Source organism: Grampus griseus (assembly GCF_964374135.1).
Source record: "Grampus griseus genome assembly, chromosome: 2".
Lineage (NCBI taxonomy): Eukaryota > Metazoa > Chordata > Mammalia > Artiodactyla > Delphinidae > Grampus > Grampus griseus.
Window position 1 is genome coordinate 88401044 of NC_139018.1, and position 14464 is coordinate 88415507.

Sequence of the window (14464 nt, forward strand, 5' to 3'; positions counted from 1 at the left end):
GAAAGGCAGTTCAGTGAGCTCAGGAATAAAATTAGTGAACAGAAGGAATACTTTACCAAAGATGTTGAAACTCTAGAAAAGAGCCAAACAAATTCTGGAGCTGAATAAGTCAATAAATGAGATGAAGAATGCATTAGAAAGCATTGAAAATAGAGCAGACCATATGGAAGAGAGAATTAATGAGCTTGAAGATAGAAATCTAGAAATGATACAACTAGAAGAGGAAAGAGAAATGAGATATTTAAAAAATGAGGAAATTCTATGAGAGTTATCTCTTTTAGGAAGGGTGACATTAGGGTAATGGGTATCCCAGAAGGAAGAAAGTGAGAAGGGAGCAGAGAATTTATTTAAATAATATCTGAGAATTTCCCAAACCTGGGGAAGGAACTGGTTGTAGAAGTCCATGAAGCTAAGAGAACATCTAATTACCTAAATGAAAAAAGACCTTCTTCAAGACACATTATATTAAGATTGTAAGAAGTCAATGACAAAAAAACGACTTTTAAAGGCAACTGGGGAAAAAAGGATGGTAACCCACAAAGGAACCCCCATTAGGCTTTCAGGAGATTTCTTAGCATAAACCCTACAGGCCAGGAGGAAGTGGAATGACATTCTTAAAATATTAAGAGATAAAAGCTGTTGCCCAAGAATACTCTATCCAGCAAAATTATAGTTCATATACAAAGAAGAAATAAACACTTTCCCAGACAAACAAAAGCTGAGAGAGTTCATCATCACTAGACCTTCCTTATGAGAAGTGTTGAAAGGAGCTCTTTAGCAGAAACAAAAAGGCAAAAGTACATAAAACTTTGAGCAAGGTGATAAATAGAACCAGAAAATTGCAACTCTCAATCAGAATAGGTTTTAAACACTTCATTACAGCATAAAGGTTAAAGGGGGGAGCAGAAAAAAGTATAACTACTTCAACTTTGTAACAAGCTCACAACATAAAGAGATAATTTGAGACAACAGAAACAAAAAGGGGGAAAAGGAAGAAACCCATATAGGTAAATGAAGATAAGATGCTATCAGCAGAAAAAGGATTATTTTACCTATGAGACATTGTATACAAATCTCATGGTAACCACAAAACAAAAATCTAGAGCAGAGACACGAAACATAAAAAAAAGAGGAAACTGAGAAAAACATCATAGAAAACCCCCAAACTAGAATAGCAGACAGAAACACAAGGAAAATGAAACAATGGAGATATAGAGCAACCAGAAAACAAGAGGTAAATGGCAGTACTAAGTCCTCGTCTATTAATAATCACCCTAAATGTAAATGGATTGAATTCACAAATCAAAAGACACAGAGTGCCTGGATGGATTAAAGAACAAGACCTAACTATATGCTGCCTCTAGGAGACAAACCTCAGCTCCAGGGACACGCATAAGCTAAAAATGAAGGGATGGTAGATGATACTCCAAGCAAATGGCAGACAAAAGTGGATGTAGCCATACTCATATCAGACAAAATAGACTTCAAGCCAAAAAGATAACAAGTGACAAATATAGACAGTACATAGGGACTTCCCTGGCAGTCCAGCAGTTAAGACTCCGTGCGCCCAACGCAGGGGGACAACTTTATTAGGTTGCTTTTCCGAGCTCTTACCTCTGTGATTGCCTCAATTTTAAGTTTACTAGGGTTCCTCTTTAAAAAGAAAAAAAGAAAAAAAAGTTGACTGAAACAAAAAATTCAAAAAGAATTATTCAAAATTCACAGACGAAATAAATGTAAAAGAAACGTAATTATACTTTCAAGGGACTTTAAAGTTTGTAACACATCTGAAGTTATAGAAGCTTAAAATTGCAGTAAGACTTCTGGACACCCTATATATGTTATAAAAAGGTGCTCTAGATCTGATGTGGTCGAGGACCACTCACCTACACCTCGCACCTACTTAGAGCAGCCAACTGAAAACGTCCAGTCATCAAAGTAGGACGCAACGTGGTGTGGAGACCAGTGTCTGAAAGCCAGCTGACCCTGACCTCCACCCTGAGGGAAGAGCGCTGCTCCGGCGCTTACCAAGGCAAGTTTTGGGGCTTCTCTGAGCCTTGGTTACCTTATCTGTGAAATGAACCCGGGAACAGTTGTCTCTCTGGACAGTCTTGGGAACCAGATGAGAAGCCCAGCAGGGCTCACTGGACGACCCAAAGCAAACCGCCAGAGCCTCTATCCACAGCCCCGCCTTCACCTTTGTTCCTGCCAGTTACGCAACGGTGTAGGCACCCAGGAATGGGGGGAGCGACAGGTGGCCTCCGTGCCCTCCTATGTCGCGCCAAGGGCACCCGGCCGCGCTCCAGGGTGCGCTGCGGGTAGGGGCGTCTGCCCTGCCGGCAGCGCCCCGGGCCCTCTGGACTCGCGTCCCTGGCTGTACCCTGTGAGGGCTTGAAGCCCGGGTGCAGCTCGCACTTGGCCTTGGCTCCCCGGCCCGTGGCGCCGGGCGGGGCAGCGGCGGGACCTTTCCGGAACTTTCCTGGGGTGGGGGTGGGGGTGGGCTCGCTCTCCCCGCCTCCAGCTTCCGCCCAGGGCCGGGCGGGCCCCAGCAGAGGCGAGAGCCCTCGCAGGGAGCGGCTGCTTTTGCTGCACCAACGCTGTGGCCGGAGGCTCTGCGCACCCCTGGGTAAGAGGCATCCTGCGGCCTATATCGGGCACTTGGCCAGGAGAGGGGGACCGGGCGGGGACAGAGATCACCCATAAGGCCGACTGTTAACCCAACTCTTTCCCAGCAGCTGGGACTGCGCGGCCCCTGTGTGTCGGGTTACATCCCTCTTCACACTTTTCTTCCCCACCCCCGGCATCTACAGCTAGTGCTGCCCTTACTGGAACCCGGGTCTTGGGACTCCTTCCGGCAGTGTCGGGCCTCGGGGTCGCGGAGAAGCTGACCTGCGAGGGGCGGTTAAAAACCCGAAGTATCCGTCGTCTTGTGTATGGGAATTTCTTGGTATCTTAGTGTGTGGGAATTTCTGGCACCTTCCGCTTGTTGACACTCAGCATGGTTCCCAGGGCGCAAGGGGTGCTCAGCCCCCGGGGGTAGGAAGTCTGCTTGCCCACAGTGGGGCACATTTATCCACACAGCTCGAGGCACGGAGGGGCGCTCAAGGAATCAGCTTCAGCTGCGGCTGGAACCAGCAGAGGAGAGCATTTAGGGCACGTGCTGAGCAGGAACTGGTGGAAAGGGTAGAAAGGGTCCTCTCGTGGAATTGGGTCCTTTCCTTTCCTCTTCGCTTCTCTCTTTTAGTTATAAAAGAATCCCAACCTAGCTTCTTACTCAAAGACACAGTGAGCAGAGCCTCTGGATTTGCCTGGGCTGCCCATTGCTGTAATGTAGGGTTCTGACCCATTTTTCTGACAATTGCCACTTTGGCATTTCTGGGAAGACTAAGGACCACTTTTTGGTGCAGTACTTTTGAAGGTGTAACATAAAAGGCATAGAATTATAAAGGAAACCTATTTCAAAACACTTGTCAACATATGAAAAGAATTTATGCAGTAGTATATGTGCCTTTAGAAAAATGAATGCATTAAGTAACATGATCTAGCAGTGGCTCTAATAGCTATCATAATTTTGAAATAGTAATGAACACAAATAATATTTCAGGATTTGGGCAATGCTTGTAATGTAAGAAAATATTTGTGATTTCTATTGGTGACACAGTAATAGGTACTACTGGTACTGCTGGGGTTTCTTGCATAAATATATGAAGAAAGTGCTAAAGTTCAGTTAGAGATTAGTGAAAATAAAGATAGAAATTTTTATCTTCCACCCAAGTTCAGGAAGTCAGGTCACATGGCTTCTGGTCTTGACACTTCCACTGACTAGCAGCACGAGCTTGTCTTTTGGACTTCTTTTCACCTTGGCTTCTTCATTGTACAGTGGAGATAATCGTACCTTCCCAAGTATTTAAGGTATCCAGTATTGCACCTGGCACAGAGGGGTGAGATAGGTACCATTTATTAGAACTTGTCTCCCTCACTAGACCCCAAGCTTGTGGCAATCACCATTATGTCCCCAATCCTGGTACATGGAATGTAGTCAATAAATATTGTTTGAATGAATAAGTGCATTGGAGAGGATTGCTTGTAACTACATCTAAAAAACCCAGAATTTATCCAGGAGACAGCTGGTGGTTTGCGAAATGACTCTGCTTAAAATTCGAGCTGCTTTTTCCTACTGGCTGAACAATGTAGAAACACATCTGGAGCTGGAGGGCTTGAAATGTCAATCAGGGCCTATGGGTCTGTGCGTGTGGGTCTGTGTGGCTGGTGTTTTGCCAGAGAAAATGAAATTGAGTGTTGATAGGAAACTAGAACTCCTTTGCAGAACAGTTTCTCCTCCATCTTGCCTGTGTCTAGGCCTGTTAATCTGATGTGATGTAACGCAGGAAATTGTCTTATAGGGAATGGAGACAGACCCATGATGAGGCATTTCTGGACACAGATGCACATTTCTCTTTTCTCTTTTCACGTTTCCCTGCTCTGTCACCCATTACATAACTCCTCTATGACCCTTGAAGATTTGGTAAAAAGGAGCAGAAGGTGAAAGTTGCTACAAGCTGCCTAGACTAGACCTAAAGCCAACTAGTTGCTTCTTAATTCCCAGCCTTAAAAGTCTATGTAATCCAATAAATGTGGATGGTAATAGGAAGAAGAAAAGTAGATCCAGCCAGTGAAGCCTGTGGTTTACTTTGTAAAATTGCTAAGTTGGGGCAGAGAGATGGGGAGAGAACTTTGTAAAGAACAGTAAATTTAGACCACGCTGGGTCTGTCTACGCCTGTAACTTTGAAGAGGGCAAATGCTGGTGTTATGAACTGAATTGTGTCCCCTCAAAAATTCATATGTTGAAGCCCTAATCCTCGTACCTTAGGATCTTACTATTTGGAGAGAGGGCCTTTAAAAAGGTAATTAACGTCAAATGAGATCATAAGCGTGGGGCCCTAATCCATTACGACTAGTGTCCTTATAAGAAGAGGAAAAGACACCAGGAGTGTGCAGAGACAAGACCATTTGAGGGCATAAGAAGGTCCAAGCCTAGGAGAGAGGCCTCATGAGAAACCAGACATGCTGACACCTTGATTTTGGACTTCTAGCCTCTAGAACTGTGAGAAATCAATTTCTGTTGTTTGAGCCACCCAGTCTGTGGTATTTTGTTATGGCAGCCTGAGCAGAATAATATACAGGCTGAGGAATTTTACATTGAATGTGAGCTCTTTATTCTCTTTCTTCCTTTGTTGCACTGACCTTCAAGGCCATGTGTTCCAAATGATGTTGCTAAAAGATGGAGGAGGAAGGCTCAACCCAGATAAGTTTTCTCGTGTCAAGCCGCTGATATTTCTGGTTCAATTTTTGCTGTAGGATAGCCTGATGTTAATCAGGCAGACTAATTCAACCTGGACCTTGCCCTTTGAAAACAAAAGCTAAGCATCTGACCTTTTGGTTCTGCAGGTCCATGGGATGAGCCCTCCTTGAGGCAGTGGGTGCCACATGTCTGGTTGCATGAGTGGGGTTGACTCCCAGGGTAACTGAGAATCTCAAGGTGAAAAGAGTTGGTTAATATATCAAAATATTATACTGCTGCAATTACATAGGGCCCCAAGAGGCCTTGCTCTTGAACCTCCAGCCTCTAGAACTGTGAGAAAATAAATTTCTGTTGTTTAGCTGTGGGTTCTCTCTCTCTCTCTTTTTTTTAATGGCAGCTCTAACAAGTTAATATAATTTGGCACTCTATTCTAAGTCGTGATCCCAGCAGGTCCATCACTTTCTCTTAGGACCCCTCTCCTTTACCTACCCAAGAATATCTTATGCTCTCTTTCTACAGACACTCTGTATTGTCCCTTGGATCCTGTCTGAGGTCATTAAGGCCTTCTTCACCTTCATGGTCCTGACTGTTAGGAAGAACAGTCTTAAGCAAATGACCAGCCTAGCTGCTGAGCCATGTACAGAGCAGATGCTTTTATAAATGCATGGTGGGTGATGGGATGATGGTGTTGGTGATCATCCTTAAGTACCATGGGGTAATTCTTTTCCAGTCATAATGACTTTACAAATTTGACCCTAGCCCAGCCCTCAGGGAGCTTTCATTCTGTGTAGCTGGGAACCAGCAGCTCTAGCCCAATCTACAGTAATGGAGAGGGAATAGCTGTGTCTTTATCCTGGGACCAATCCCTGACTTCTGGAAGGGGGAGGCCTCAATCTTGGGGCCTATGGTGATTTCAATCTATGATACTTTCTTTTTCCCTTGGCAGTTTGCTGTAAGGCAGCCCATGTTGTCTTCATAGGAAAATGGTGTGTTTTAACAATCACCTTGTTTACAGTATAGATTGTGAGAACATCCCAAGGAGGCGCTGCGTTTAGTAAATGTGGTTTTGTGTTTCTGTGAGCATGTGCGTGGTGCTTTAAGTGGGTGACAGGCCATCCTATTTTCTGGCCAACTGGGTTTGCACGATAATCGTGAGCCTTTCAAGGTCTAGGTAATCAAATCCAAGCTTGTTTTGAGTCATAGAGTAGGAGGGACCTTTAAAGTCAACTGGACACATCCACTTATTTTACGCTCGTGGAAGAGGACTCAAAGTGGTTGCGACTTGCCCGTGGCTCCACAACGTCTGTTTCCTCACTTATAAACAGGGATGATAATACCAACGTCTCGGGTTGTTGCGAGAAATTATGTGATTCACAGTGTAATGCCTGTCACATAGAAAACCTTCAGTAATTTTTTCTGATGTTTTTGTTGTGTCTGGGATAGTGCACAGCAACTGCCCAGTGAATCATGGTCAGCAATGGTGCTGGTGTCAGACTCGGGGGAAGAGAAAGGGAGATATGGTTTCCATTCTGATATGTTCAAGGCTTGGTTACAAACCATTGTCATTCTTTGCTGCAGTAGTTTAGAGCTCCAGTCAATTTATGGAGTTAGTAGGACAAGTATTCACCTTTGAGTATCTGCTTGTGAACCTCTGTTTCCCTTTTCCCCTCGTTTAGAGGATCACAGAGTTTAAAAAAGGAAGGGACCTTTGAAACTACCCAGTCCAATCCTTTATTCCACTGATGAAGAAAACATGACCCAGAATAGTTAAGGACAAGCCCTACCTGGCACTACCTGGAATGTGGACTTGGGTCTCCTAACTCCTGACATGTCCTCAGACAAGGCTTTTGCAGGAATGGGAAACTGTGTCATTTATTTAGACATAGGAAAGACACTAGCTTAGGGAACCTGGCACACCTGTTACTGTGTCTACCCCCTCATTCTATCCTAACCATTAAAGTATTGAACTTGGCATCTCTTCAATCACGTTCAAACAACACATGTGTAACGTGTAATTAAAGAGTCTCTTCTCATTGTGTTAAGACCTCACACGCTGGATTCCATGGAACAATATGCCTGACAAATTGACCAGTCCCTGTTTATAATGAAACTCCACTCCTCAGAGGCTTCTTGTATGTGAAACTCTGAGTGGGCATTCCAGCACTCCAGAGGCTGATGAGTAATTTTATTGTGATCGTTGAATGGGTTCAGGAGATCAAGGCAAAGGTGGATCCCTGCTGTGTGACTGGAAGCAAATTAATTCCACATTAGGCCTCCCTCTCCTGTGTGTCTTGTTGTACAGTCTCAGGATGGACACACACAGGCATATGCAAACATTGAAACCTTCAGTATACTTGACTAGAGGCCAACTGTGAATGGTGGGGTTGAAGGGGAGCTAAATTGTGATGATTTATACACTAGAACATGAGTGGTCAAGCTCCCACTGGCTAAAATAAGCAGAGAAACAAGGCACTTCCCCCCATATAATTCAGACAAAACCTTTAACTTTCAGTTGAAATAATCCAATTGACTGTCTTATTGTTTCTTTTTCTGGAGCCGTAATGTGAGAGAATTCTCTTTCTGTAAATAGGATTTTTATTTTCTGCTTAGCAAATGTATGGTTTGGTGAAGTTGTCAGTCCCCCCCCCTATTGCAAAGCTCTCTGATTGTAAAATGAACATAGGCTAGGGAAACTTGTAGGAAATTTCTCAGTAGCAAAGGGAGCCACTGTTTCATTGCCATGTCCTCATTAGTAACTTTTTTTTTTTTTTTTTTGCTGTACGTGGGCCTCTCACTGTTGTGGCCTCTCCCCTTGCGCAGCACAGGCTCCGGACGCGCAGGCTCAGCGGCCATGGCTCACGGGCCCAGCCGCTCCGCGGCATGTGGGATCTTCCCGGCACGGGGCACGAACCCGTGTCCCCTGCATTGGCAGGCGGACTGTCAACCACTGCGCCACCAGGGAAGCCCCCTCATTAGTAACTCTTAATCAGTAATTCTTTAAAGAAAATTCCTACAGTTTCCCCCTAAAGAGTTAGGGAACTAAAAAACCCAGTGTGACTCAACCCTGAGTCATCAGGGAGCCGTCCGGGATTGTTTCTGTTGCCTGGACGATTTTCTCTTGGTCCACTACTAGAGCACTACCTTCACAGCTTCACGTTTAAACAAATATTTGGCATTGTAACAGCTCTAGAGGTAGAGTTCCAACATGGCCCTGCAGGCCTAAATGAAGATTGCCCCATTTTCTTTATTTGTTAACAAAATAGTAATCCAGTTCCTGAATTCAAGGGGAGGTGAGCTGAGAGGAAGGGCGCCACCTGCCTAATCCCTTCTCGGGCTCAGCTCCTTAGGCTCCTTCGTTCTCAGGGCCCTCAAGGGGCGTGGTTTCCTTCTCTCTCACCCTGCTTTGGATCTTCACTGCACTCTGAGTAGTCCAGTACTGTTACTTACACCGTCTCTCCAGTATAGCCACCTGAACAAGGTCCCGGTTCACATCCTTCCTTCTTTATCCCCTATGGCTAATTTGTCACAAAAATTCCTTCAACATCTGTTTTGCATTCACACCTTCATCTCTGTTCTCCTGTCTATTCGAAGCCCTTGCTGGTGCCTGAATTTCTGAATCAGCCATTTAATGGACCTTCATATTCCTGGTTTTCCCTGGGACAATAGACTCTTCTTATTCATCCCGGGTTCCGCAGTGCTTACCCCAGTGCCTGGGACATAGTAAACACTCAAAAATGCTGAACTCAACTGAATTACTCTAAGTCATCCTTTCGACTCCCCCCCCAGGGGGTCTTTTTCAGTTTCCTTAAGAACTTCCAAGGGCTCTCACTGCCTTTAGCGGGGACCACAGCTCGTGTGCAGCTAGGGCTGAGTAGTAACAAAGGAGTATCGTAGGCCACGTGGGGCTGGGTGAGAGCTGGAACCTCGTGCAGGGTCCAGATGGGCAGTGATGGCTCAGCTCCAGCCCAGAGAGTTGACATGGGAGAATGTGGGTTCAGTGTTGTCAGAGAGGCCAATAATCTGGAATCTCAAGGGTAAGATATCCAAAAATTTTAATGTTGGCACTAATTCAAAATTTAAGCAGAATTTGTGAGTCAAACAGAACACAGCTCTGGTCTGCATTGGGCCTGCAGGTTGCTACTTTGTGACCCCTAGATGAGATTACGAATTGTCTAGGATTAAGCTTCCAACCCCAAATTTTACTTAATATGCCTATACAGTCTTATTTCTCTGTCTTCCCAGTTGGCACCAGCTTAGGCTCCCTTCTCCTTGTCCACAGTTATGCCATGCTCATTCTAGCATTTGGGATTCCATCTCCCAAATCCCTAACTTGTCCCAAACTAGCCCAGATCGGCCCTTGCCTAGACTTCCCTGTTTCTGCCCACACAATGCCTCTCTCTTCAGCTGCCATGATTCAACTTTGGCTCCGTCCCCACAGGGGCCCTTCTTACCTCTCATCCAGTCATTCTCTTTCCCTTACCTCTGTCTTATCTGAATCTTTCTTTCTTTTTTTTTTTTTTTTTTGCGGTACGCGGGCCTCTCACTGTTGTGGCCTCTCCCGTTGTGGAGCCCAGGCTCCGGACGCGCAGGCTCAGCGGCCATGGCTCACGGGCGCAGCCGCTCTGCGGCATGAGGGATCTTCCCGGACCGGGGCACGAACCTGTGTCCCCTGCATCGGCAGGCAAACTCTCAACCACTGCGCCACCAGGGAAGCCCTTTATTTGTATTTCTAATGCTAGCACTGAATCAGGCCCTTATCATTATACCTGGACCTCTGTACTAGTCTCCTAACTGATGTCCAGAATTGGTTTTGTCTCTCTTTTGATTTAATTTTCTCCTGGACACTAGATTGATTTTCTCAAAGCTTTCCCCTCTGTTCTGAAAAGTTTGATATATAAAGCCTCAGTTCCCTAGCATGGCCCTTTATAATCGGGCTATGATGTTTCTTTATTATCTACTCCTCTCAATATCAGTCATATCTGGTTGGCCTTCCCAGCTTATTAGTCAGGGTCTTATGAAACAGTTGGCACACTCAAACAGTGCTGTTAAGAAGGGTTTCATGAAACAACTATTTACAAAGATGTGGGCAGGGTTAAAGGGAACCAACAAGAGTGGTGAAGCAATGGTATTGATTTGGGGCCTGAAGAAGCAAGTAGAGGGATTACTAGAACCTTGAGTCAGGGCGGTAGCTGAGGGGAAGGCCACCCCACAGGAACCAAGGCCTTCAGCTGGAGGAATCCAGCATTGCTCAGCTGAGGCTTGGCTGCGAGGGGTCTGGGGAATAAATACCCGAATTTCATTCTTTTCGCATCCTCTGATCTCCTGGTGCCTCCCACTGGCTGAATCCAACTGGAAGCCAGAGGACCAGGGAGGCCAGCTGATGCGCACCTTGCAGGTCAGCTCCCAGGGTTTGGAGAGGGCAGAGAAGGCTGGAGAGAGGTCTGGAGGGCAGTAGCCTACTCTTTGATTCATTTACCTATGCTGTTCCCTCCCATAGCATCTTCACCTGTCCAGATGCTGCCAGTCTTTTACGTGCTGCTCAGATTCTGTTTCACCAAGTTTTCATTGATGATTTCTTCTCTCCTCAAAACACCTAAGGTGTTTAGCTCATACTGATTACATTGTACTTTGCTTCTGCTAGTTAAATCTAAGATATGGGATATAAACCCAGATTTTTGGAAGCCGGCGCCAACTTTCCTTCCCCTAATCCAGAGATGATGTAGGTGGTGGAAAATACAGGTGCCTCATTTTCTGGCAACTGTCCCTGAGGAGGTGGCTAGAGAGTGCTGCACTCCTGGTAGGCTGCCGAGGTTTTCTGCCTGTTGCCACCAACTCTTTGGACCCCAGGGTTGACAAGAAGGGCCCAGATACTCGATAAGTGTTGTGGGGATAGATGGGACCAGAGTTAGAACCAGAGTCTCCAACCATCAAGAGGTTTCAATCTCTCTGAGAAAACAGATGCATCAAAATGCCAACAAATAACAGTGACCACAAGGAAGTTCCAAGAAGGGCAAGACAGGTACCATGACTTGTAGAACCAACCTGGGCTGGAGGGACTAGAGAAGCTGGGACTTGGACTGCACTTTGGGCCACGGCTAAGATGAGGAGACAGGAAGGGGCATTTCAGAAGGGAATAATAGCCGGGGGTTAAGGGGCTAACGTGTACTCCATTCCACTAGAAGGTAAGTTCCGTCAGCACAAGGACCTGATGTGACACGTTCACTGGTTTTTTTCCCAGCACAGCTCCTGGCGTAATGAAGGATAGGATCTCAGTAATTGTCTTAGTCTGTTTGGGCCGCTATAAGAAATACAGTAGCCCCCTGTTATCGGTGGGAGAATACGTCCCAAGACCCATCCCCCTCCCCCGGCCCCAGTGGATGCCTGAAACCATGCATAGTACCGAATCCTGTATATACTATGTTTTTTCCTCTATGTGCATACCCGTGATAATGTTTAATTTATAAATTAGGTACAGTAAGAGACTAACAATAATAAAATAGGACAATTATAACAATGTACTATAATGACAGTTATGTGAATGTGGTCTTCAAAATATCTTGCTGTATGAATTTAATGCCTTTTCCATCCTAACTAAGCACTTATCACACCGGGGCTGTAACTTTGGCAGTATGAGATGCAACATCAATACTAACACGAATTTCTTTTTCCTTCTTCATAATTTCATGGATAGAAGATTCATTCCTACTGTAGACCTTAGCACTCAGTATATGATTTCTTTTATTTTCTTAAGTCAAGAACTTTCACCTTTTCAATTAGAGGGAGCATTTTACATCTTTTCTTTGGCAAATCCAAATTGCCAGCATTGCTCCTCTTGTGCTTTGGGGCCTTCATTAAGTGAAACAAGGGAGACTTGAACACAGCACTGAAATACAGTTGATCTGATAACCGAGGTGGCCACTAAGTGACTAAGGGGCAGCATACGCTGGACAGAGTGATGATTGATGTCCCAGGTGGGGTGGAGTGGGATGGCGTGAGATTTCATCACACCACTCAGAATGGCATGCAGTTTTGAACTTATGAATTTTTTATTTCTGAAATTAAAAATTTAATTTCATTTAATATTTTTGGACTGAAGTTCACTGTGGATAATTGAAACCACAGAAAGCAAAACTGTGAGTAAGGAGGGACTACTGTACCACAGACTGGGTGGCTTATAAATGACAGAAATTTATTTCTAACAGTTCTAGAGTCTGGAAGGTCCAAGATCAAGGTGCCAGCATAGTTGAGTCAGGGCCAGTGTCTTTTCCCTGTGTCCTCACATAGTAGAAGGGGTGAGGGATCTCCCCGGACCTTCTTTTACAAGGCACTAATCCCATTCATGAGGGTTCCACCCTCATAACCTCATCCCCCCCAAAGGCCTCACCTACTAATACCATAACCTTTGGGAGTTAGGATTTCAACGTATGAATTTTGGAAGGGCACAAACATTTAGAGCATAGAATGAATTAGCAGATGGATGGATTTATTCAGTACCTTTGTATGTCAGATGTGTACACAGTGAAGGAAGGTAGCACTTAATTAATTCAGAAACACTCTATTGAGTGTAGAGGAAAACACAAAGCACTAGGACACATCCCTACTCAAGCTAGAAAGGGAAAGATGTACACACATCTCACTACCTTTAACCTTCCAATATTTAAATTAGACATTCTAATGTTAAAAAAAACTTTCCCTTGGGGAATCCTGTGGTGGTCCAATGGTTAGGACTCCATGCTTCCACTACAGGGGGCCTGGGTTTGATCCCTGGTTGGGGAACTAAGATCCTGCAGGCCACACAGTGCGGCCAAAACCAACCAAACACCTTTCCCCTGAAATTTGGCTCACCTTTTTATTGGCCTACCTTATCAGTAACTGGCAAGCTCTGCTGTTCTTCCATTAGCATCTAAAGCTAATAGACTGGGAATGGGACCAGGACTGGGTGGGGAAATTTCTGTCCATCTGCACAGGTCCTTGTATGTAGTAGGTACTCAATGAATACTTGTAGAAACATTCTTAGATACAGCAGAATTGTGGCCATGCAGATTTCATGTAACTCTTTCTTTCCATAAAGATATGATTGCACATTTAGCATAGCTAAATGTAATTTAATCTGCATACCTTTTGTGTAGGAAATAAATCTGTAAATAAAAATATAGCTTAGGTGATGTTTTTTGAGCACTTCTGGCTGATGACACCTCTCTTTTATCAAGGTTAAATGGCTAAAATATATGGGAAAACTTTCCTTGTTGGAGAAGATATCCCGTTTCAGTACATTAATAGAGTGGGACAAAAGAGAGGACCGCCCGGTGCTGTATTCTTCAGGAGTAATTATTGCATTAAAAAATCATACCGTAGCTATGTTATTTAGTTGCAAAACTTGGCTCACTCACTCACATAATTATAGCATTCAACAGTAATATGTAATTAAATTGCTTTTTAAATGCCACCTGACAGTTCAGCGAGTTTGTAAGGAGAAGGAGTAGAGCAAAATTTGTTAAACATGTAAAATCTTCCATCTGACTGGACAGTAGTGAATGCACTTTAGTGTATTAAAATGTACCTGGGATTTGTTTTCAATGAGGCATGGTGAAACCAGCACATCAGGAGATGACCACCATGAAGGACAAAGTTTTGAATCCGAGTTCCCTAGGAATGGGAGGCCTGGTACACCATGTACCCGGGCCACATGGGGAAGCATGCAGGTTGGTCAGGAGGCAGAAAAATTAAGGAAAACCTGTAATGTGGTTTTCATGAGGCAGGGGGAACAGGCGGACCAGGTTTGGGATTGGCTAATTTGAATAATTTTAGTGGGCTCTGGCGTATAGGGACTGCCCTGGTTGTCTGATGTCTGGTCCTGGGATGATCAGGGCAGAAGAATGTTGCCTTCTGGAATGTAAAAGCCAGACAGAGGAAGTGGTTCGGGTATGGACTCTGGGTTTGTTGGCTTTACCTATCAAAGGTGTGCTCCTAGACTGAGTTGTGTACTGTCTTTAGGAGTTGGTTAGCCCTGAGAGGGGCAGTCTCTTTAGGATTAACAAAGTCCCCAGATGTCAATCAATCATAAAATACAGAAATTAAAAACATGATTAATACAGTAGGATTCAAAATATCTCCAGGAAGGTTTCATGAAGTGTCTTATTCAGTGCCATTGATAAGTGCCG

At 44.7% G+C, this 14464-nt stretch overlaps 1 protein-coding gene across 1 annotated transcript in view; it reads left to right on the top strand.

Moving 5' to 3' along the window:
* The first annotated feature begins 2308 nt into the window (after positions 1-2308).
* The window catches only part of SQOR (sulfide quinone oxidoreductase), a 46009-nt gene continuing 33853 nt past the window's right edge, over positions 2309-14464 (top strand). Inside the window, exon 1 of the mRNA XM_082647986.1 lies at positions 2309-2626. The gene's annotated coding sequence lies outside the window, so the exon portion shown is untranslated. The remainder of the gene's footprint in view (positions 2627-14464) is intronic.